The following is a 22005-nucleotide window of genomic DNA, read 5'->3' on the forward strand; positions in this document are numbered from 1 at the left end:
TAACTCTGGGTGCACCAGCAGGGTATTGTGTACTAACATTACTAAGGAGTGAAACTAAACACAATAGCACTTGACGTGGGTTATTTGAAAGGTGAAAGTGGGCTTCTAGACTAGCAGAGAGATACTAGGACTATCTTTAAGCCATCTTATGTGCTGGGTGAATGCAAAGCATTATGACACCAGTGTGCATTCAATAAACCTACAGCACAGACTGTTTCTTCATTAGATAGTATGGCAAAGAAAAACATTTTTTATCTATCTCTATTTATACAAACAGGTTTTATTCCTAGTGTGTCTTGAAGTCACCCTTAAAAGCTTGTCTTATATGTTAAATGCGTTACCTGCCCAAAGTAACACCAACTACTAGAAAAGGTTGAGAGAGGTACATATATTCAATGTCTATCACTAACAACTGTGAAGATATGGGATCCTTGCCCAATGAACAGAGCAATTTCCTTCATGTTGTAGTACATCAGGTGGAGATTTACTCAGTTTCTAAAGCATGTGAAAGCAGAAGGGGTATACTGCAAAATGTCTCCTGTTCCTACGGCCTCCTGAGCAAAGGCCAGGCTCATGTTGCTTGTACTAAATTAGCAAGAGTTGGCAACAATAGAAACAGTGCATGAGGAGCTTGAGAAGGAATTTGAAATAATGCAGGGTCTGATTAATCGGCTAGAAAGAGAATTTTAGCTGCTGAAGCTCGGAAAGATTGGAAATATGACTTGGGAGTTAGGAATATCAAAACAGAAGAGTCTGGAGTAATCAAGGAAGAAGATAATTAGCATAGAAAGAACACAGCTTTTAGCAACAGGCACAAGGGCATACAAAAAATGCTTGTTAACTCTAAGATGCATTTGCAAGTCTGAGTTAAAACCCTACTTTTCCTCAGGGACTAATGCCCTGAATCCCCTTTTAAAATTAACCCTTTCCGTTCTACTATTTTAAAAAGAATAGGTACGGGAAGTTATTTAGAGCCGGATGGGGGAGCTGGGTGCTAGATGGGGTTCTTGCTTTTGTCTGATTTTGGGAGCTGGAATGAGAGAAATGCTGGCACACGGCATGCTGGCAGGTTTCAGCCCACACATGTGGAGACCCAGGATGGCCCCAGTCAGACCAACAAGTTACTTTTTTACCTGTACTGGAAAGGAAAGAGGACTCTTTGTCAGGGCAAGACAGACTTCAGAAGCAGACTGAAACATTAGACAGAGACAGGGATTATGGTTTTACAGGACAGGAGGATGACATTAGTGCCAGATCACCTTGCAGAGCTCTGTTGAAGGCCCCTCAGCTTGCTAGCAGTTCCTGGCGCAGACCCTTAGAGCCACACTAGAATTAAGGGATTCAGCATCAAGAAAATCTGTTATTGACTCTTCTTGGAAAAGTGGTATCAATCTAGTCATTGCTACAGTCAGATCTATAACATGTACTAAAGGAGGACGACATGTAGCCATATTGGTGTGATTGCCGTTACTCAGCCGACTCTCCACAGGAACCCTCTTCAATGTACTGCAGCAGTTTCAGTTAAACTGTCAGGGCATGCCTAAAAGTACAAACCTGTTCTTGAACACTTCACTCCGCACTGGTGCTTTCCACTTTACACTTGGCTGCACTGAGGTGGACCATGATCCCCATGTAAGTTCAAGTGGGGCCTGCAAGCTTGAATAATGGGCTAGTCCCTGTCTTATGCTTCTTAGACCACCTACTGCAATTCAAATATGATAGAAAATGGCAAACAGTTTCCTGATCTCTTCTGAGCAAAGGAATGCATCACTGAAAAACGTAGCTAGCCACTGGGATGGACAGAGGGAAGATGAGGGGTGGAGAAGGGAAGGTGGAGAAGCGGATGAGAAGGGATTTTCAAAAACAAACTGTAAACTCTTCAGGTGTTCACACTCACCTACTTCTTGTCACTACCTACACTTCTCAGCTTAGCCCAGTGTAACTGTGAAAATACCAACAATCGTATGAACATCATATTCGGCGCCTACCACTATCGTGCTAGAGTTTGCATGCTGTCTGTAAGAGGCCTATGTCCAGATGTCTGTTCAGTAAAAAGACATCCAGTGACACAGTATTAAAGAAATTAGCTTCAAAAAAAAAATTAAAAAAAAGGGGTCCAAGTGCTTAGTCAGAGCAGAAGTCTCTCCTCCAAAGTTCTTTACTGGACTGGAAGCTTATTCATTATAAAACCCACAGTGTTCTCCCTCCCCTATCCTTTCTCTGCTCTTGTTCATCCTGTGGTTTGTAACAGTTTAGAAAACTTTAGGGGCATTCCTAAGTGGTTACAGATGCGTAAAGGATGCACACTACGGGCCATTTCATCAAAAGGATGACATAACCCTGCATGCCAGGTTCAAAAGTAGCTCATTTAATACTGAACTCGGAGACACAATTGTCCCAGCCTCGCTGTGTGCCTGTTGAGAGTGATGGGATTATAACAGCAGCTGGCAGCCTCTGTTCCAAGAAAGCTCACAGCATTATTCAGTCTTGAGTTCCCTCTTCCTCTGTGGAGCCATTTGATCCTTAATCTCTTCAATGGATTCTTAACCCTTTTGATGTACTTCTCCCCTCAAAGTTGTACACACATATCTTTATACCAAAATATGGGTGAACACTATTAGTAAGATGTTACGGCTGCACCTCTATTTTGAATACCACTTTTAAGTGCTTGTCAACCATGAATTCGCATGAAGAACCGTCTTAGCATGAATTTAATGAAATTAAGTACAGAGAAATAATATTTTAAAATCCATTGCACTGCTTCTCCTGAATCAGACTGTAACTGGAAAACATTAGTGCGATGTTGCTTGGTACCTGTGACCACGGACTAATACAACTAGTTCCCTGTATCACGGGAGTACCTGCCATGTGCTTTCCACACAAAAACCCGCCATCGCTACTGCTTAAAAAAAGCTCAGAGCCAATAGTTGAGAGAATTCTGCTCTATCCATTACTCTGTCCCTGTTCTGCTGGGACAGTCTGGTTAGGACCTACTTTGCTTTTTCTCAGCAGTGTCTTGTATAATTAAAAGCTAACTACAACTTGCTGTGTATGATCAGGTTTCTTCCCCATATAAACTGAGATGACAAGACACTAACATGACAGCCTGGGACAAGAGGTGGCTTCTACAAGGAAAATGATACCAGCATTGTCAAAACAACAAGACAAAAAGGTGCCAACGGCTTGAGAATTAGTCAAGAAGGTGCCCCAGTCTGTGATAAGGAGATAACAGAACCAGACTGAAGACAGTCCTGGTTGAAGAACAAAAGTGGAAATTGCACAAAGTTACGGACATTATGGTGACCACAGAAACAACAGGAAAAAAGGATGCGGGGGAGTACTTTGTGAGGCAGGTAGAAAAAACAGTGTGATTTATTAGATGTCAGAAGAAACCAACAGCTCATTGAGTAAAAGAAGGTGAACGGATGCAAAAGAATTTGAGACGCAGCAGTGGTTTTTTTGTGGGGGTAGAACTGTTGGAAGGAGAAAAGAACAGTTCTGCTGATGGCATAAAAGAAGATAGAGCATCTACACCAGATCTTGATATCTTCCCTTAAAGATCCTACATGAAGTGGAAGGGAATACATGGAAATTACCACTGACAAATGAGTAAACAACAGAGGATGGGAAGATAACTGGGAATTGAAGCGGTAGTTCATGTAGGTCAAAGCTGGGAAATGGCATAGCTAGGGAAAAAAAAATGACCTTGAACTAGCACTGGTGAAGTTACTTTACAGAAAATTATACCCCTGAAGTACAATATTTCAATACTGTCATTAAAGTCTTTTATACATATTTCTTAAATAGAAATGTTATTCATCACAAGGGTTTCTTGTTTAACCACCTGATCACTGTATGAAGTCCCTTGTAATTTCCCCTCTTCCCTGTTCTTGTCTATTTACTCAGTTCCCACTATCAGAAAATCCAATAAATCTTTATTGAGTTAGACATATACGAACATATCTCTTCTCCAAGGAATGCATTTTAATAATTTAGATGGCAGCTCTGTACTGCATCACTTCTTTAACTTCAGGGGATGATGCAGTGGGCTAGAAAGCTAATTTAAATGGGCTTAGAATTATCACATTTCCATGATTATCCTATGTTCTAGTTGGTGTGTATGAATAGTTACTGTAATTTTTCCCCCCCTGTGAGATTTCAAGGAATATATCATCTTGCACATAGCACAGTAAGTAGCACTATCAAACATGACACATGTACCCAAGTCATGAAAGAAATTACACAGCATTGCAAGCTATTGTTTGAAGGAAAACGTGCAGTTATAGTAGCAGGCATATTTTAAAGCACACAGATGATGTGTGTCATTAATTATGATACTATGATTTAATACAAAGTTACATTAAAACCCACCCAAGCCTTACAGGGACACTGCTCAAGCCTACAGCAAGATTCTATGGGAAGCTGATGGCCATTTGGGATCTTTTCACCATAAGAACTCAACAATAGGAGTTTTAGATTACCACAGAGGGGAAAATCCGCAGCTTCCCAATGAGAAGCAGAGAAAGGTCACAACCTACTAGTCTATAAAATCACAGCAATAATTACTTCAACACACTAACATTCCCATCCTCTCAGCCTTCCAGCTTGAGGCTTCAACAACAAAAGCATCCACCTTCCCTTGTAGATATAAAAACTATTCCTAATGGAATGAATGCAATTAAAAACATCCCTATCAAGTTTTTTTAACAGCATATCTGATAACAATATGTGGTAGAAAGCATATATTGGCCCATGCATAAGAATCTGGGAATCTCTCCCTTCTCTACTGCTGTAAAATTCAGCTTCTTGCTTTATGACACTAAGATAGATCAAACCCTCCACTGGCTCAAAGCTGAAAAAAAAAAATAAACCACCATAATTTTGAGATGCTGGCCAGTATAGACTGGAAAAAGGAAGTTCCACATTTAGGGTGTGTGTGTGTGTGAAAGGTGCCAAGGAAACCTCTTTGAATGTCTGATTTAATAAATAAAAATTCCCAGAACAGGCAGACCACAGGAAGCTGACCGGGCTTTGGAATGCTAAACCCTAACTGCAGAGTGCAGGTGTGGTAAAGGAGGGCTCTACAAGTCACTGTGATGACCACAGCATGGCAATGCAGCCACGTTTTAGGCTATCAAATTGATTTTTCAGCTTAAGGCTGCACGAGCTGCTTTTAATGTTTCATAGCAGAGTTCTAGCACAGATGTTTACAACTTTCCAAACTGTTCAACAGACTACACAAACAGCCAGCAGCAGCTGAGCAGGGAGAAAGGGTTCTAACTCAATAAGGTATTCTACTGTGATAAATTCTCTTTCAATGAGGCTGTGACTCCTGTCCTAGTTGAGTCGCTTTGGAAGAAAAAGGAAAACGAGAGGAATCAAATATAAAGCAAATAACTCACTGAAATGACTCTTCAGGGCCTTCCCTGCAGTTTTGGCACTCAAAACTGTACCTGAGCTCCAGTAAGTCTTTAGCCACAGCAGCAGTAATTAATTGAGGGCACTTCAGAAAATGCGCTTCAATCCCCTGCTGTGACTGCTGGACTGCTCACAAGATTTCTCCCCCAAGTCCCTTCTGCTCTTTTGAAGCGCTACTGGAATATGCGCTGCACAGTCTGGGGCAAGGGAGCAGCTTTCCTGGATGGGACCTTCCTTGAGCTGGTTAATTGAACAGGTGCAGGGGGCCCAGGCAATGAGTGGGAAGCAGGACCGTGGCTGCCGGCCCTGAACAGCACAGGGGCCCTGCAAGGAGCCAGCTGAAGAGAAACGGAGTCAAACCTGAAGCTGCAAAAGCTGCTCCTCAGCTGTCTCTGGCAGCCAGAGAAGGAACAGTGTAAATCCAAGGCATACAAGAAAAAAACCAGAAAGTCCTATCTACAAAAAGATGCACATACATTAGTAGAAATTAAGTTTTGAAGCACCGTATTCTCCAAGCATACACAAACAGCACTTGGTGCAGGCAGCAACGTGGTGAACTGGAACGAACGTGGCTGCACCCAAGCACACCTCTGGGGTAATATACGCCAGGGTGCTGGCGGCACCTATCTGGGCAGCTATGGGTAGAGAAGCTGGAGGCAAGCAGCCACGTCAGTGAGAGTGTGCGGCACCCACATTTTAAACACTGGATGCCTCTCTGTACATCAACGGGGAAGCCTGCAAGAGACAAAATACAAAATCACAACTGATTTTATTCCAGCCAAAGCTAGCGGCAGAGACTTCCAGGGGGACTTACACACGTGTTCAGATTCACTGTACTGAGACTGAGGAAAAAGCATTCCTTATGCTGCTCTAGACAAGAGCAGATGATTAAAATTCAAGTTTCTCAAGAATGGCAAAGCCAGCCAGAGGCTACTGACCCAGAGGCAGCTATTGAAAGACAGCAGGTGTGAGCAGATCTTGCTGCTCTTCTATTGCTAAACCTCACATAAGATGATGTTTGAAGTTAGTGGTGTCAAGGGTGAGCTGGGCTGAAAGGGGCAAAAATAACACTGGATGTAAACAATAGCTTAAAAAAAGGGGAGCATAAAATAACATACTAGAAGTCTCAGCGGTTTGCCCTGAGTTTTGACCACCACTGCTCAGGCAGATACTTCCCATACTTAAACAAAGAGATTTATGACAAGCTTATAATTAAACTGTCTGAAAGATCAGTAAACCTCTGCATGCCGTTGTTTTTACTTTTTCAACAAAATTATTGCCAGCGTTATGTGTGACTGGCTCTATCCTTGCTTGACCACTGGGCTGCCTTTTCCCAGATTGCTGTTTTTACATTTCCAAACATCCATCAAGACTCCAAATTCAGTGGCACAAAATCTCTAGTCTGTTCATGGTTTCTCTTGCAGAGCAATAAGAAAAACTTACGATGTGTTGGGCAAAGTATTTTATGCGGCTCTGCTTCTGCCACTGAGACACAGCTATTTAACAAAATAGCAGCCAGTTCAGATTTTGAACAATTAATCTGCTTGTTTGTGACACTTCCTGGGTGCCTCCTGCTCTATCATCAGCCACACACAGGTGCCTGTACTACATCCAACAGGAAAAAAACGCCACAGTGGTAAAGTCAGAGTACATACATATTTCAAAATGGTATTTAAGACACCTATTTTGAAATTTTTAAGTGATATTGAAAAAACTTTGTTACATTTAAAAAGTTAGAATTAAATACATAAGCACCTTTGTATGCACTAATTTATCTAATGTGCAAAACCAAGAAGCTTTGCACAGAAGCTCTGCAAACCAAAACCCAACGAACATCCAAATACTGAGCATTATTACTGCTAACATCAAGTTCTTCCATTTGCAGCTTTTGCTCTACAGTTTTGACCTTACTAGACCTTGTTTTCACATAGGTTCCCTTGCCAGCGCACTAAGAAAATTTCAGATATACACACGTTTGAACACAATGGAATTGAGATGAAAACAAGACCTACGCTGAAGTTGGTTTTCATTTGAGGAAAAAAGTCTCACGCTTTCATTTATCAGTAGCTATCAGCTTTCAAGTGTTTGGTAAAATATAATCAATTAATACCTCAAATACTGTTATTAAAGCATTAGTCTGGCTGCCTTTAAAATTCAAACTGCTTTAGCTCTAGGTGACACCATCAGTTAAAATTCTAGATTGAAGTCAGCAAAACCAAGGATTCTTCTTTGGTCAGGACTGTTCACTTGGTTTTGCTTTACTTTTTAAGTAATGTTGATAATACATATGTTAAATATATGTATATAATATATATAATATTATAGATAACATTGATTTTATATAACATTGAAGCTCACATTCAAATTACTTTCAGACAAATAGCAACTGCCACTATGAAAGAAAACAACACAACTGAAACATCCACTAATTTAGAATCCATCCATCATTAGTGAACTGTTGCAGGACCACCCCTCTCCCAGCCCCATCTCTGCAGCACCCACTGCATTCAGACAGACCCATCTGCCTGAATATTTGAGAAGGCAGCGGGGGAAGCATATTCTAGGACCATGTGAAGCGATGGGAATGCTGTGACAGGCACTAGTGGGGATGCAGTATCGGGAAGAGGACCGAACACTAAACTCCTCAAGACACAAGCCAGTTTACTTCATGCGGACAGTATATCTGACTCTGTACATAGCACACACAGTTACACTGCCTATAGACAATTGCTTGTGAAAACCCAGACTCAGGCTGCTCTGAAGACACTGAACGGTACCAGTTACAATTCTCAGGCTCCATTTTGAGGCTGGACATTTGGAACATGAACAATGCCATTAACCCAGAAGAATTAGGTAAGCCCCGTGTTTTTTTCAATGACTTAGGTTTTGTCTGCACTAATTTTACCTCCAAATCTGCATGTCTGAAACTGCACACACTTCCAAGTCTGCTTGAAATGATTACGTCTTTTCAGTAAATCTCAGATTGTTCTTTCTCCTGGCTGCAGAGCTGTCTGCCTGCAATTTCTCAAAAGAGCGCCAGGATTTCATGTCCATTGGCCCCTGCATTCCTGCCAAAGCCCTGCAGAAACGAGAGCTGCTGCAGCTGCCAGGGTTTATTTACACACATTCCTGCCTCAAATTGAATTAATGAGCATAATTTAACTCAGGCAATGTCCTCCACAGCTCTTGTTTCCCTTTGCCCCTCTTGACATTTCTTTCTCTCACACAACCCCTCTTGTAGTCTTTCTTAAAGCAGTACCTTAAAGCAATTCTGGTGTAAAAAGTAATTGCAGATGCATTTGAGCTGATAAACTCGTACATATCTGCTTACAGTCTACTTTATGGAAAGCCCAGAATCCCCTTAATGAGTATCCAGAAGGTCAACTTGAACTTATTTGCTGTGTGCAATCCATCAGTTCAGCAACAACCTTGCACAATTTCATCACCTACAAAAGGCCCAACCTTGGAAAGAGCTCTGATGCAACAGATGAGAGCAGCTGATGCTACAACAAATCTACAGTTGTTAACATTTGTGAACTAGATTTAGTAAATCGTTTCTACACAGGTCTCCAGGCAACTTCTGCCCTTCACAAAAATGTGAAATGCTGTATCCACAGCACAAGGGGTCCCAACATCAACAAGCCCTGTGGGCACTGTACAGACAGGTCATGTACAGGAAGCTCCTGTTATGTCACTAACCAGACCAGTGTAGCATTTCCCACGTTATGTCAGAGAGTGCGCACAAAAATATTCCTTCAAATATTCACACCCATGTGACTAAAAAAGCCCCTTCCCCCCTCTATTATCACCCCGTACTGTGTGTGTGTGTCACACACTGTGTATGCTACATGAAGCCTGAAAGACTTAAAGCAAAAGCCTTATACTGACACTAGAAGAGAGTGGGAGAAAAGGAACTACAACCTTTAATGGTAAATACATTTGCTACATCAGCACTTCAACCACATCATGGAAAAGAGCACTGCTGGCAACAGACAGGGTACACCTGTCTCAAAGGGGAAAAAGGATCTTTGCACAGGAGTTAGCAGGGCTCATTGAAAAAGCTTTAAATTCGATTTGAAGGGGAAAAGGGATAAAAGCAGACTTGCTAGAGATAAGCCTGGGGGCAGCGTGCCACTGTTTGAGGGACATGTGCTAGCAAGGGTCCTTCAGTCTGCCGTCTCAGTAGAGGTAAGAGACATAGATCCATGAGGCAAAGACACAAGGTTTACCAACGTGTTAGAAACCACAGAAGCACCCGAAAATGGTCACACAGTAATTATGGCTTCTCCTCTCAAAAAGGCGGTGGGATCAACAGCCCAACTGAAGTGCACCTACACCAATGTGCACAGCATGGGCAACAAACAGGACGAGCTGGAAGCTGTTGTGCAGCAGGAAAACAATTAAATATTTGCCGTCAAGGAAACACGGTGGGATGACTTGCACAACTGGAATGCAGCGATGGATGGCTATAATCTCTGCAGAAGACACAGGCAATAAAGGAGAAGCAGTGAGGTAGCCCTGTACATGACTGAACACTGTCTCCCACAGCATTCTCCTGGAGAGGTGGGCTGTGCATACCTTGCATGGGTGTCCTCTGTGCTGGGTTAGAAGCTGGCTGGCCGAGCCCAAAGAGTGGTGGTGAACGGAATTACATCCAGCTGGTGGCCAGTCACAAGTGGTGCTCCCCAGGGCTCAGTGCTGGGGCCAGTTCCATTCAATCTCTTTATCAATGATCTAGATGAGAGGATCGAGTGCGCCCTCAGAAAGCTGGCAGACAACACCAAGTTGGGGGACAGGATCTGCTGGAGGGCAGGAGGCTCTGCAGAGGGGTCTGGGCAGGCTGGGCCGATGGGCCGAGGCCAGTGGTGTGAGGTTCAACCAGGCTCAGTGCCGGGCCCTGCCCGTGGGTCACACCAGCCCCAGGCAGCGCTACAGGCTGGGGCAGGGGGCTGGGAACTGCCCGGTGGGAAAGGGCCTGGGGGTGCTGGCTGACAGCCGGCTGGGCATGAGCCCCCAGTGTGCCCAGGTGGCCAAGGGGCCAGCAGCGTCCTGGCTGGTGTCAGAAACAGTGTGGCCAGCAGGGCCAGGGCAGTGACCGCCCCCTGTACCGGGCACTGGTGAGGCCGCACCTCGAACCCTGGGTTCAGTGTCGGGCCCCTCGCTGCAGGAGGGACGTCGAGGGGCTGGAGCGTGTCCAGGGAAGGGCAGCGGGGCTGGGGAAGGGGCTGGGGCACAAGTCTGATGAGGAGCAGCTGAGGGAGCTGGGGGTGTTCAGCCTGGAGAGGAGGCGGCTGAGGGGAGACCTTATCGCTCTCCGCAGCTGCCTGAAGGGAGGGGGTAGGCAGGTGGGGTCGGTCTCTTCTCCCAAGTGCCAAGTGACACGATGAGAGGAAACGGCCTCAAGTCACACCAGGGGAGGTTTAGATAGAATATTAGGAAAAATTTCTTTACTGGAAGAGTGGTCAAGCATTGGAACAGGCTGCCCAGGGAGGTGGTTGAGTCACCATCCCTCGAGGCGTTTAAAATACATGCATATGTGGCACTTTGGGACATGGTTTAGTGGTGGACTTGGCAGTGTTAGGTTTACAGTTGGACTCGATGTTCTAAAAGGTCCTTTCCAACCTAAAGAATTCTGATTTCAGAAACACTTTAAACCCCTAGATCCATAGAAAAATCAGACTGCTTAGCACACAGCAGTTTGGCTTTCTGGAAAGAGTATTCTCATAAGACCATATCTTTCCAGTTCAGCTGATTGATGAAGAATATTTTCCTTCCCCTACACAAGACTAGCAAGATCCTTAAGAATATTTCAATGAGAAATCAATGTTTTCCAGGACTTGTGGCTGAAACCACAACAGATTCCATGGACCTGAGTTTGCAACCCCTACAAATAGAAACTATTTGAGTAGTTCCAGTAAAATAAGTAGCACTGACGGAGACACATACAGCTACTCACCACAATCACAGAGCAGGCAGGCACTCTGGGATGGGAAGAGTTCAAAGGATCATCGTAGGGTGAGCCTCTCCTGAAAAACTCACTCCTGCTGGAGAATGCAAGACTGATTTTGAAGCACGTGCCAGTTCTCTTCTACATACACAACATCAGAAGCTGATAAAAAACTCTTTGACACCACATTGCAGAAAGCAGCTTGAAGTGTGAAGGCAGCCAACAACTGGAGGAAGGTGTGTGTTCATCTTTGAACATCCACAACCGAAATTCTGAACTCCCAAGCAGAAGCTTGCTCTAGCCACAACCAGTAAAAGCTGGTTGTAAATCTCAGCAACATTTGGGCTGAAAAGAAGTGGCATGTCCTGAATCCTCTGACTAATAAAGAGATACAGGACATTACTGCCAATTACAAGGCTGATCATGTGTTGTGATTCTGCAAGCAGATTATTTAGATGAGGAAAACCAGGGGCTTGTGTTCCATGCCAAAAAGAAGGCTCTACAAAAAGAAGTCATTGTCTTGGAAAAAAATGGGGGAAGAGTATCTGGAAAGAAGGTGAAGATGCTGCCTGCGGGGAAGATCCTGGAAGTGTCAGAAGATCCCAGAGAACAGGGACACACATAGACAGCAATGCTGGGGAATGGCCATGGACCTTGACGAGTAATGGTTTTAGGTGATCAACACTGACAGCAGTGGCACAGCGAGAACCAACCCAACAGGAGCTGGGCTGTCCAGCTTTCCCAGGCCAACAGTGACCTCCCTACAGGGAAGCTGAGGTCTAGGGAACATAATGATATGGTAGAAGAAAACAAATGAGAATAATCAAGTTGGGTAAGAGTGCTAATCTCTCTGGTTCTAAAATAAACCCCAATATCCAGATGTACCACAGGCTGTCATTTACTTTGTCTTGCCTGTGACAGCCAGCATCTGGCTAAATTTGAGTCCTTGCAGGCCACTTTCATTAGAAGCTGAAGCAAACTATATATGGCTTCAAAACAGGTCAGCCTGCTTGCACAGGAAGAGCATTTTTCTGACTTCCAACATCAAAAGACTAGAACATACCTACTCTTCAGAGTCTCAGTTCTAAATCCAGCCAGTAATTTCACTGGAAAGCTCCCTCTCAGTCCCTCTCTAGCTATTTCCAACTTTTCAGTTTATTTCCACACCCCTTGGTAGTATTTTCTCACTTACATACAGTTGAAATCAGCTTGGAAAACATCTTGGATTTTGAGGCTACATTTTACCTTTTGGTCTGTGCAAAGACGCCAGCAATTCTGTTTAACTGTCACATATATTTTGAATGAACATTAGTGGTAAGATTCATCAGCTCAGTGATATTTTGCCTAACCCCAAATAACAACAGTACGTACTTTTCAGAAGCAACTAAGGAAAACTGTTTGACAGAGCCTTGTTTTTTCTTGTTCCACTTCCCACCAGATACCTATTTTGTTACTCTATATGCTCACCTCTCACTCCTCCTTTTTAAAAAATTTATTTTTATATTGGCATTCAGTTTTATAAAAGCACAATGAAAGTCAACTGCATAATGCTATCAAAGAAATTCACCATCATTTCCTCTGACTTCTGTTATCATTCCAGTGTACAAACTTCACTTGAATTTGGGAAGTCCTTCCCTGAATGCAGCTTCTGTAGAAGTTAAGCTTTAAGTGGTTACTTTTCATGCTTCTCTGAAATAGAAATGGCCTAAAAATATCCCTTTTTGGTATAACTCTCTTACAAATTGTCTCAGAACCCAAAACCAAGAATATTTCTTCCACACATGAATATGAAATGCCAAACATCAGCTATTCTAGTTTATGTACATATGCTGTTGGATAAAACTCTACAAGCAACAGCTTACATACAGGAACCATACGACTAATAAAAGACATAAAACCCTTTAGATGTTTACTGAAACAGATGCTTACTCCAAAACACTGCACAAAAGTAGTCCTTGCAAAGGTGATAGTCATTTTCTGTTGAGCCTAAAATTATACTCTGCTAGCCACATTATCTTCTCTTCCAGTCACTCACACATTTTGCACACCTCATACAATGGCAAGCAATGAGTTGAGCATGGCATGGAAACTTTGAAAGCCAATGTTTCTTCATTCTGCCCTGTATATTCCTTGCCCTCTCTCCAACTAAGAGTCCAACTCCCTCTCCTTTCTTCAGTCCCTGGTGCAGCTTACAGACTATTAAAGGTGGAACTGGTAGATGTTCATGCTCTTTGCTCCCAGAAACCTTCCAAAAAAGAGAAATGCTCCAAACACACAATTTCAAACTAAATGAGTCCATCACTTTAGAAAACGAGATGAAGCAATTCGATTTGCATATAATATTTTTCTGGTTCATTTCTTTGGAATGAATTGGCATCTTCCAGTTGCTGAATGGAGTAAGAAGTGGCAAGAAGAACCTTCTAAGAAATGAGAAATGCTGTTTGACACCACAAATTTGGGCCAATCTACTAAAAAAAAAAAAAAGAAGCCATTTTGGGTCAATTGTAACATTTATTGTACACTTCAGCCACTGTATGAATCCTTCCTCCTCCTACCCCAGCATTCTGTGCTACAGAGAAAGAATGTTTATACTTGATAGTGTGTGTGACAACACTGCTGTCCCAGCTTTCCCTGCACGAGTCTGCTGACACCACCATAAGCACCAAACTGCCTTCCGTCATACACCGGGAAAGGGAGATGTGCCCAGAGCTGCAACAGAGCCCTGCAAGATGTTTGGCAAGAGGCTGCAGCTGTAACTGGTGAAAGAAACTCACTCCCCAACATCAAGCTACTGAGAGGTGCCGTTGTTGCGTTTTATGCTACAGAGACCAGTGGTGGCACATCTAATCACAAGTGGCTCCTTCACACTCCAGGCATTATGTTACGGTCACCACCCTGTGTTATTCTGTTCTTGCTTCCTCTCAGTCCTACTGATTCAGGTACTAAAGAAAATACAGCTCTCTGGAAGTTTACGTGTCTATCTGCTTAGCACCAATGTTAGTCTTTTCCACAGCCCCCTTCCTAAGCCTTCTGGCAAGGTTACTGGTACAGATATACCAGCTCAAGTGATACACATACCCCAAAATGAGAAGTCACACTCTACAAGACTAATAGGTGCAGTTTGACTTCCCACAGAGACACCCAAAAGCACTCCCCAAAAATACAGCGTTCACACCAGAAGGGCTTTGTGTCAGCCACATCCACCAGCAAACAAGTAGCACAGATATCATCGCTGCTGCCAGCTGTTGTGGTAACGTTAAAGCCGTAGGGGCCAGGCTGCACCGGCTGCCCCACAGCAGCAGGCAGGGTACCTAGGAATGCTGCTCTCCTTCCAGCCTCACTACTCCTGAAGCCTGTGTACCCACGTCTGCCTTAGAACAATATAAGAGAGATCATTTCCACTCCTCAGGGCTTTTTGGATCAAGTTTTGACATAATACAATTGGGAAAAAATGATCTCATGAAACGTATACTGTAGGGAGGAAAGGGAATAAAGGTATGTTTCAAATTGATCTGGAAATATTTTCGCATATGAAATGGTTATGCTTGTTTCTTAGAAAAATGCAAGCCAACCAGCGCAGGGAAGAAACAGTGGCATGGAGCACAAATTCAGCTAAACAAAAAACCCCCCCACAAACAAAACCCCTTTATAGTAGGTAAATTCAAATAAAAACATAACATGACCCTCCTGTCCCCAAGGAACAAAGGGAAACAAAACATCCCAACCAAACTCCAGATATCTGCTCTCTGGGCTTTCCTGCATCCATCAGAAAACAAAGTCACTTAAGTATAACCAAAGCAAGCTATAAAATCTCCAATTCCAACTCAGCCACCTCCTGCCCTCTGGAATAGATCCCATCTGCTGCTCTTACTTTCTAAAGGAGCCACAGCTTCATTGCTATGAGCTTAAATGATCTTTTAACAACCATCCTACATACTCAAGTACCCTACCACCTTCCTTTGTGTCCTAGAGAGTATAGGAACAACAAGGCATGGATCTCTGTACTTTCATGTCCTCTCTTCTCCTGCCAATCCTCATCACACCAGACCATTTAGGCAATAAACTCCATGTAGAAACAGGATAGTGCTTGATGCCTTCACACTGCCTGGTTCTCATGTATGACAACCACAGACAGGAGTGCTGAACAGCAAAAGCGTGCAGAGGCAGACCCAAGCCTCTTGGCTATGAAGCCTTTTGCATTGCCCTCAAGCCCACCCTACCCAACCTCCACGTAGCACACTGCTAGCCTACAAAGTTCACCTGCAAAAGCTACCACAGAGGCAGAGCGCTTTGCAAGAGGCATAAAAGCAGTTTAGCTACTCTCCAGTTACACTACCCAACAAAAAAAAGTTTTTTTTCTTTTACTGAGATGCACACAAACTCTTGTCATACATGACAAACCCATCCTGCAGAGCTGTTCAGTTTTCCCCATTAAGTTTCTAATGCAGAACACAGCCTACACCAGAAATGCTCTGATCCAGTATGGCAAGCCAAACATTCTTATTATGTCCTTGCTCGTCAACAGGGCTCAAAAGACAAAGATTTTTCGTAGACATGAGTATTAGTACACACTGCCTCTGGTACAATACAGTAGCTGCTTTTCTATAAAAGCCAGCTGCTTCTAATTAAAAAAACACTGAAGAGGATATCATCCAAACATCTTTCTGCAAGCATACAACAAGGCTTTGCTACTTTTAAATATATGAAAAAGTGATCTGGGGAAATTTTGAAGGACATTGTGCAGCCCTGGACTCCAAATTGAAAAAGATGTAATTTTTTAAGTAGTCTGTTACTGTGAAATGATAATTCCATCTTGAGTGAAGGAGCTTGTTCCTGGACACCAGTACAGCACTCCAAAACCAATAAATCTGGATAATGTGCCAATTACGCAGAAGTGTAAGTGTTCTGTGTGTGCACTGCATTTCTATATAGGCTACCGAGTAGCATTTAAACTTGTTAACGTTACCTGATCTCCAAACAGGCGCTGGCCAGACAGCATGGCTAGCATCCAGGTTACACTGCAACACTGAAGGAAAACCAGCTGACAAAGCCCTATGCACCATCTGTACAACCTGCAGGTAACCAGGTATCTCCACTCACTTTCCTATTGCTCCCCCACCTAACACACTAGCTTGCCAGCCACAGTTCTTCTGCAGGGCAGGAATAAAGACCAAAGGGAAGGTGGGCACCATGAAGACCTCAGAGAAGTTAGCAGGCCAGCTGACTGCCTCGCTCTGCACTGCCAGTTCCCAAACCAGAATGAGTCTTTATGCTCGTGGCTTTACCCTATTTTCACAGGGCTCTGTATAGGAAATGCCAGCAAGTGCTGAGTACAGCTGCATACACAGTCCTGCTTTAAAGCCTTCACGTAATACTTTCAAAAGAGAAGTAAGTCTGGGACATCTTTTAGAAATAGTTAGGATAGGTTCACTGCAGAGTTGCCAAATAGGTAAAGTGGCACGTTTGGGAGGAATTAACCTCCAGAAAATCAGCATGTTTAATCTATTAGTTTCACATTCAGGAGTTTTGTTTATCTCAATTTTTTCATCTTTCTGGTGTATGACTTAGAACACCACAATGCCAGGGATCTATAAGTGAAAGTAATTTCTGAAAGTCAGATGTGGCTCAAAAAAATACCAAACCCACTCCTTCAACAGATGCTTAAAAATATATGAATGCTTCATTAGCCTAATTTGTCTGCTCAGAGCGTAGTCCAAAACTGCAGAAAAAGTTCCAAAACCACATCAAGTGCCATGGAGACCGCTGTGTATAATAATAAAAACAAACATGATCAGCAGGCATTAAGGACCTCAATCTGCAAAGTCTGAGCTAGGCCTAACAGCTGGATAAAGCATTTTCATCAACAAAAACACTGACACCACAGTGTAATGTGCAATTGATTGCAGACAAACAAACCACAATAAGAACTGCCAATTTTCTAACTAGCACCAAACTGCAGAAATATGAGAAGCCAGAAAGAGTAACAACTGAGACCTCTGGAAAAAGGTTCAGATGTAGCGAGAACGGCAAAAATTTTCTGGAAAACATGAAAATGGACATTAAGCTGTCAGTATTTCAAGCATTGGATTTAAAAGAACAGTAATGTAAACCCTGTTTATTGTGTTGCAATAATGATTATTATCTTGCCTCCAGGACATTTTGTCTTTGTTTTGTGTTGTTTCCAAGTCTTCCAAACCATGAAGTTCTCACATGCTTTGGCAAGAGATAAATCAGCAAGATTTAAGAGAGCTTCAGACTGAAAGCCAGCTAACAAAACTGGCCATGCAACCAGAGTTTATCAGACTCTCTAGATAACCTCCGCCCTCAAAAGCCAACAACATCATGCAATAGCTAAGGTGAACCTGTCTTGCTAATGGCATACATGTAGAGAGGAATGAGAAGCTTTGCTAAAAAGCGAGACAGATATTTTCTTCACAAACCATTAATACGAGTAAGTCTTGCTACGGTCACATTACATGGGATCAACAAGAGATCTCAATTACTGGGATCTCTTAAAAAGCACTCAATCCAGGTAAAGCCAATGCACAGCTTCCTTGAAATCTTTATGTAAGTGAACAAATAACCTAGCAAGAATTTGACAGTTTAGCTGGAAAAAAAAAAAGCATGTTCCGTCAAGGATGTGAGCAGCACTCAAACAAAAAGCACACCTAACATTACAGCTATGAAAGCAACTCTTCCATGTAGCTGTTTCCACTACGCAGAAGCAGAGCTGGTGGTACAAAAACTATTTTGATTGTGATTCTGGATGAATCTTCTATAACTGCAGTTATACTAAAGTAACTAGAAACTGCAGCAGCTCCAACTTCAAAACCTCCAGCTGTGACAAGGCTGGAAGCCTCAGATGAGAAAGGGCATCCTAAAGCTATCCTGAGATCAAAATAACGGGTTCCAAACACTAAATGGTTCTTAAACCTCTGTTTGAGATATGACCACACACAGCACAGAAGAGTAAAAACCTAGAAGTTAGAACCTGCACTTCAGATTAACCACAACACATGACACTCTCAAAAAGAGATTAAAGGCTCCACTCTTTTAGCAGCTCTCCTCCAGGCTGAAAGAAGATGGCTGATACTAAATTTCCTAAAGACATTTCCTTAATGGTAACAACTAACGAGACAGAGACAAAACAAACACTTACATTAAGGGCAATGTGGAGGGATCACAGCTCAACAGTATAGTCCTTTCTTCATCCACAACCAATAACAGATGCTTCAGAGGAACATTCCTCCCCTGACACCCCCACTCTCCCTTAAAACACTGAAAATAAAGTATTTTAGCTTGTGGTGGGGAAGTAAGATATCTGTTCTTCATCTTGAAGTATGTCTGGATCAAGACTCAATGCATGATCACTTTCAGACACTTACATACATACACATGCTTTCAAGTACAGGTATCTAGGTATGTGCATAGGTGGGAATACCTGCACACAGACCTATTTCCCATACAGTGTAATATTATTCCCATAAACCTAAAGTATGATACAAGTCCTATGAAGGAATCCACAGAGGCAAAAAGTACGAGCAGCATTTCACTGACACCACCTGTATGCAAGAAATGAGCTCAAACATTATTGCTCACTGTTCCTTTCAGGGCACCAAATCCCCATCTCCCAGGTAAACAAAATATCCAAGATTTTCTGAGGGAAGGACTATGGCTAATGGGCTGCTCAAGAAAATGGGTTATGAGCCACAAGCCCCCAAAATTCAAGAAAAGGTACTCACCTCCTTACAGCAGCACATTTCTGTACCATCTCTTAATTATTAAATATCAAAGTGGGTACCACTTGCTGAAAACACAGGCATCTCCTCATTTCCAAATATCTGTGGCAGCAAGTTGTAACTACTAAAAGGTGGGAAAGGATTTACATATCATACTAGATACTGTCACCTGGAATGCTCATTCAAAAACAGTCAGCTCCCATTCAAGTATCCTGGCTCCACAAGCAAGACAAAAAAATTGGCACTGACTTTTTCTGCGTCACCCTTCTCTGCAAATAGAAAAAAGAACTTCTCTTTAAAAATTACAAATATTCAGGAAAGCCAAGAGAGCTACCAGAGGGCTTCCTTGGTCTTACATCACTGCTTCTAATACTATTAGAGGAAAATGCTGCGTGTCTGAAAAGGTTTCCCCAAAGCAGCAATTGAGTTTACTTCCAAAGTACCAGATCCTATACTATTGGATGACTTCTATTAAGGACTACTGAGATTTTTATCACAACATTGCCTTATTACTTTACACGCATTCTATTATAAATATTGTAGCGGAAACAGGAGTAGTATGTTGACTCTTTGACAGAACAGAATAACTAAGTTGATTCCCTGCTGCCATCAAGAAGGAAAAAACAACTGGTATTATTTTTCCTGTGAGAATGCTCAAGATATAACGGGCAAGAGAAAGAACATCGAAAAAGGTTTAATAAATCCCAGCAGAAAGAATCTTTTCACATACTTACAAGTCTGCAAGACTCCATGCTGACATTTGATGAATGGACAGAATGAAATGTGTTGCACCTCCTATGCCTTCTACTGATGGCAGAAAGTCCTGACTGGCATAGATGCTAAATAAGTCTTACAGCTAAAAAAAGCTCCCATCAAGTGCTAACTGGATATGTGTAATATGAGGATCTAAAATATTCTAGACTTCAGTTTATTTGAAGATAAACACACTAGCAAGATTTGAAACCCAAAAAAGCTTTTAAAATACCTTGATTACTTGTAAATGCAAAAAAGAAGATAGCAGGACTAAAGGAACAGTTTAAGTCTGGGAAGCAGCAAGGCAACTAACTTTACTGACTAAAGCCCAGCACGATCCCAGCCATTTCATCATGAGCTGGTTTTATGACAGTAATTGATTACTCAAGATACTTTGTTTAAGTTAATGCAAGTGATATGCAAGTTCCCTTTACCTTGGGAGCTGTCCTTGATTTTATAAAAGGATAAACAACAACAACAAAAAATAATCCACTCTCTTCCATTGCTGCTCCTAATACAAGAAAACCGTAACAGAACGGTATTGATCCCCACTCCCATGTCCCCAAAATCATACAACAGATTATTTCTGATTGCTTCTATTCAAAAAGTGTCTTTCTAGAATGATGAACAATCCTTAATATCTTTGACTAACGATTACTGACTCAAGGACACTGCTCCACAAGTGCTGGACCAGGCAGGCAAAGTACATGTTCTCCACTGAAAAAAACCACACCAAAACCTATTTTATTGTTTTCTTCTCAGCAAGATATGAATACCACTTCTCAAGTCATAATGCCAGAAAACCAGAGCATAAAACCAAAGCTTAAATAGAAATACTGTCTAAAAAATTATTCAAGCAAAACCAAAACTTTATTAACATGAAGCTTTTGTTCTGAGACCTGTGGCTTATGTCGGAGCAAATACTGATGACCGACACAACATGAATTTTGCTGCAGCTGCAATTAAAAAAAACAGGAGCTAGTTTTGAAAAAATGCAACACCAAACTAAAGCGGATAGCCTGACCCTTCTTGTATGAAGAAACTGCTAACCTTACTGTTTTTGTTTCAGAAGGCTAACATGTTAACAGCAGCACTACAAGTCTGCTGTGGAGTACATGTTTGTGGCTCTGCATGATACTCAAGTCAAACTTCTGCTTGATATATGAAAATCCAAATTGGAGCTTCTGATGTTGTATGTGCTGTGAAACACAAAGACCACCATGAAGTCCTATCAGACAACTGAGGCTTTGTCTGTCAGTCACTCACTTGCTGATCTGAGCCTGTCAGCTGTCACCCTTGCCTCTAAAAAGCTGTCCATGAAAACGTACCATAGCCTCCATTATCCCCAGTGTTTTAGCACAAGATAATAAAATATGTATTAGGCTAGAACACTAACAATATCATGCCTGACTGATCTTGTTGAGTACAAAAATGAAAGTAACCTCAAAAATCTCTAATTGTCTTGCAAACACTCTGGCTTTTTTATTCTTGTTTTCTAGTACACACAAGGGTGACATGCATTATGCTTAGATTCTTCGTTAAATTCTGTACCATAAACAGCATCTTTGCTGTTTTAGAGTTTTAAGAAAACTCTAAACTTGTTACAAAATAGCTTTTCGTGGTGATTTTGACAGCAGCTCCACTTCTACAGAAAAACTTTTTATCATACATTTATCAAGTACTTCATCGTTCATGGGAAACACCTATTTTAAATAGGCACAAGGCTCCCGAGTGGTTTTGACAGGCTCATGACTCAGTCTTCTCACCACAGGTTGAGATAATGTCACCAAAGGGAAAATTGCACCACCTGGAACTCAGCTGACACTGAAGAAACAAATTCAAAATTCCTCTAGTATGCTAAAAGGGCCAGTAACACATCAGCTTCCCTTCTGCTTCTGACCATCTCATCCTATGCTCAAGTAAATTGTGGTTTATTTTAAATGAATGCAGGTAAAAAGGAACAATGTGAAAGCAAAACATATGGAAGAGAAAGAATGCAGGAAAAAAACCAAACAACAAACCCCCAAACTAATAAAACTAGATTTCTACCTGGCATTTTATCAAACGCAAAGTCTTACCAGGAAAGCACTAGTGAAAGAACCAGTCTCACTACTATCCAACTGAATTGAGAATTGTCATACAGTATCC

The 22005-nt window shown here is 42.2% G+C and overlaps 1 protein-coding gene across 5 annotated transcripts in view; it reads right to left on the bottom strand.

Moving 5' to 3' along the window:
- Positions 1-22005, bottom strand: part of ATP8A2 (ATPase phospholipid transporting 8A2) — a 350007-nt gene that overhangs the window by 82559 nt on the left and 245443 nt on the right. The window lies entirely within an intron of this gene.

Source organism: Falco rusticolus, chromosome 2, assembly GCF_015220075.1.
Source record: "Falco rusticolus isolate bFalRus1 chromosome 2, bFalRus1.pri, whole genome shotgun sequence".
Lineage (NCBI taxonomy): Eukaryota > Metazoa > Chordata > Aves > Falconiformes > Falconidae > Falco > Falco rusticolus.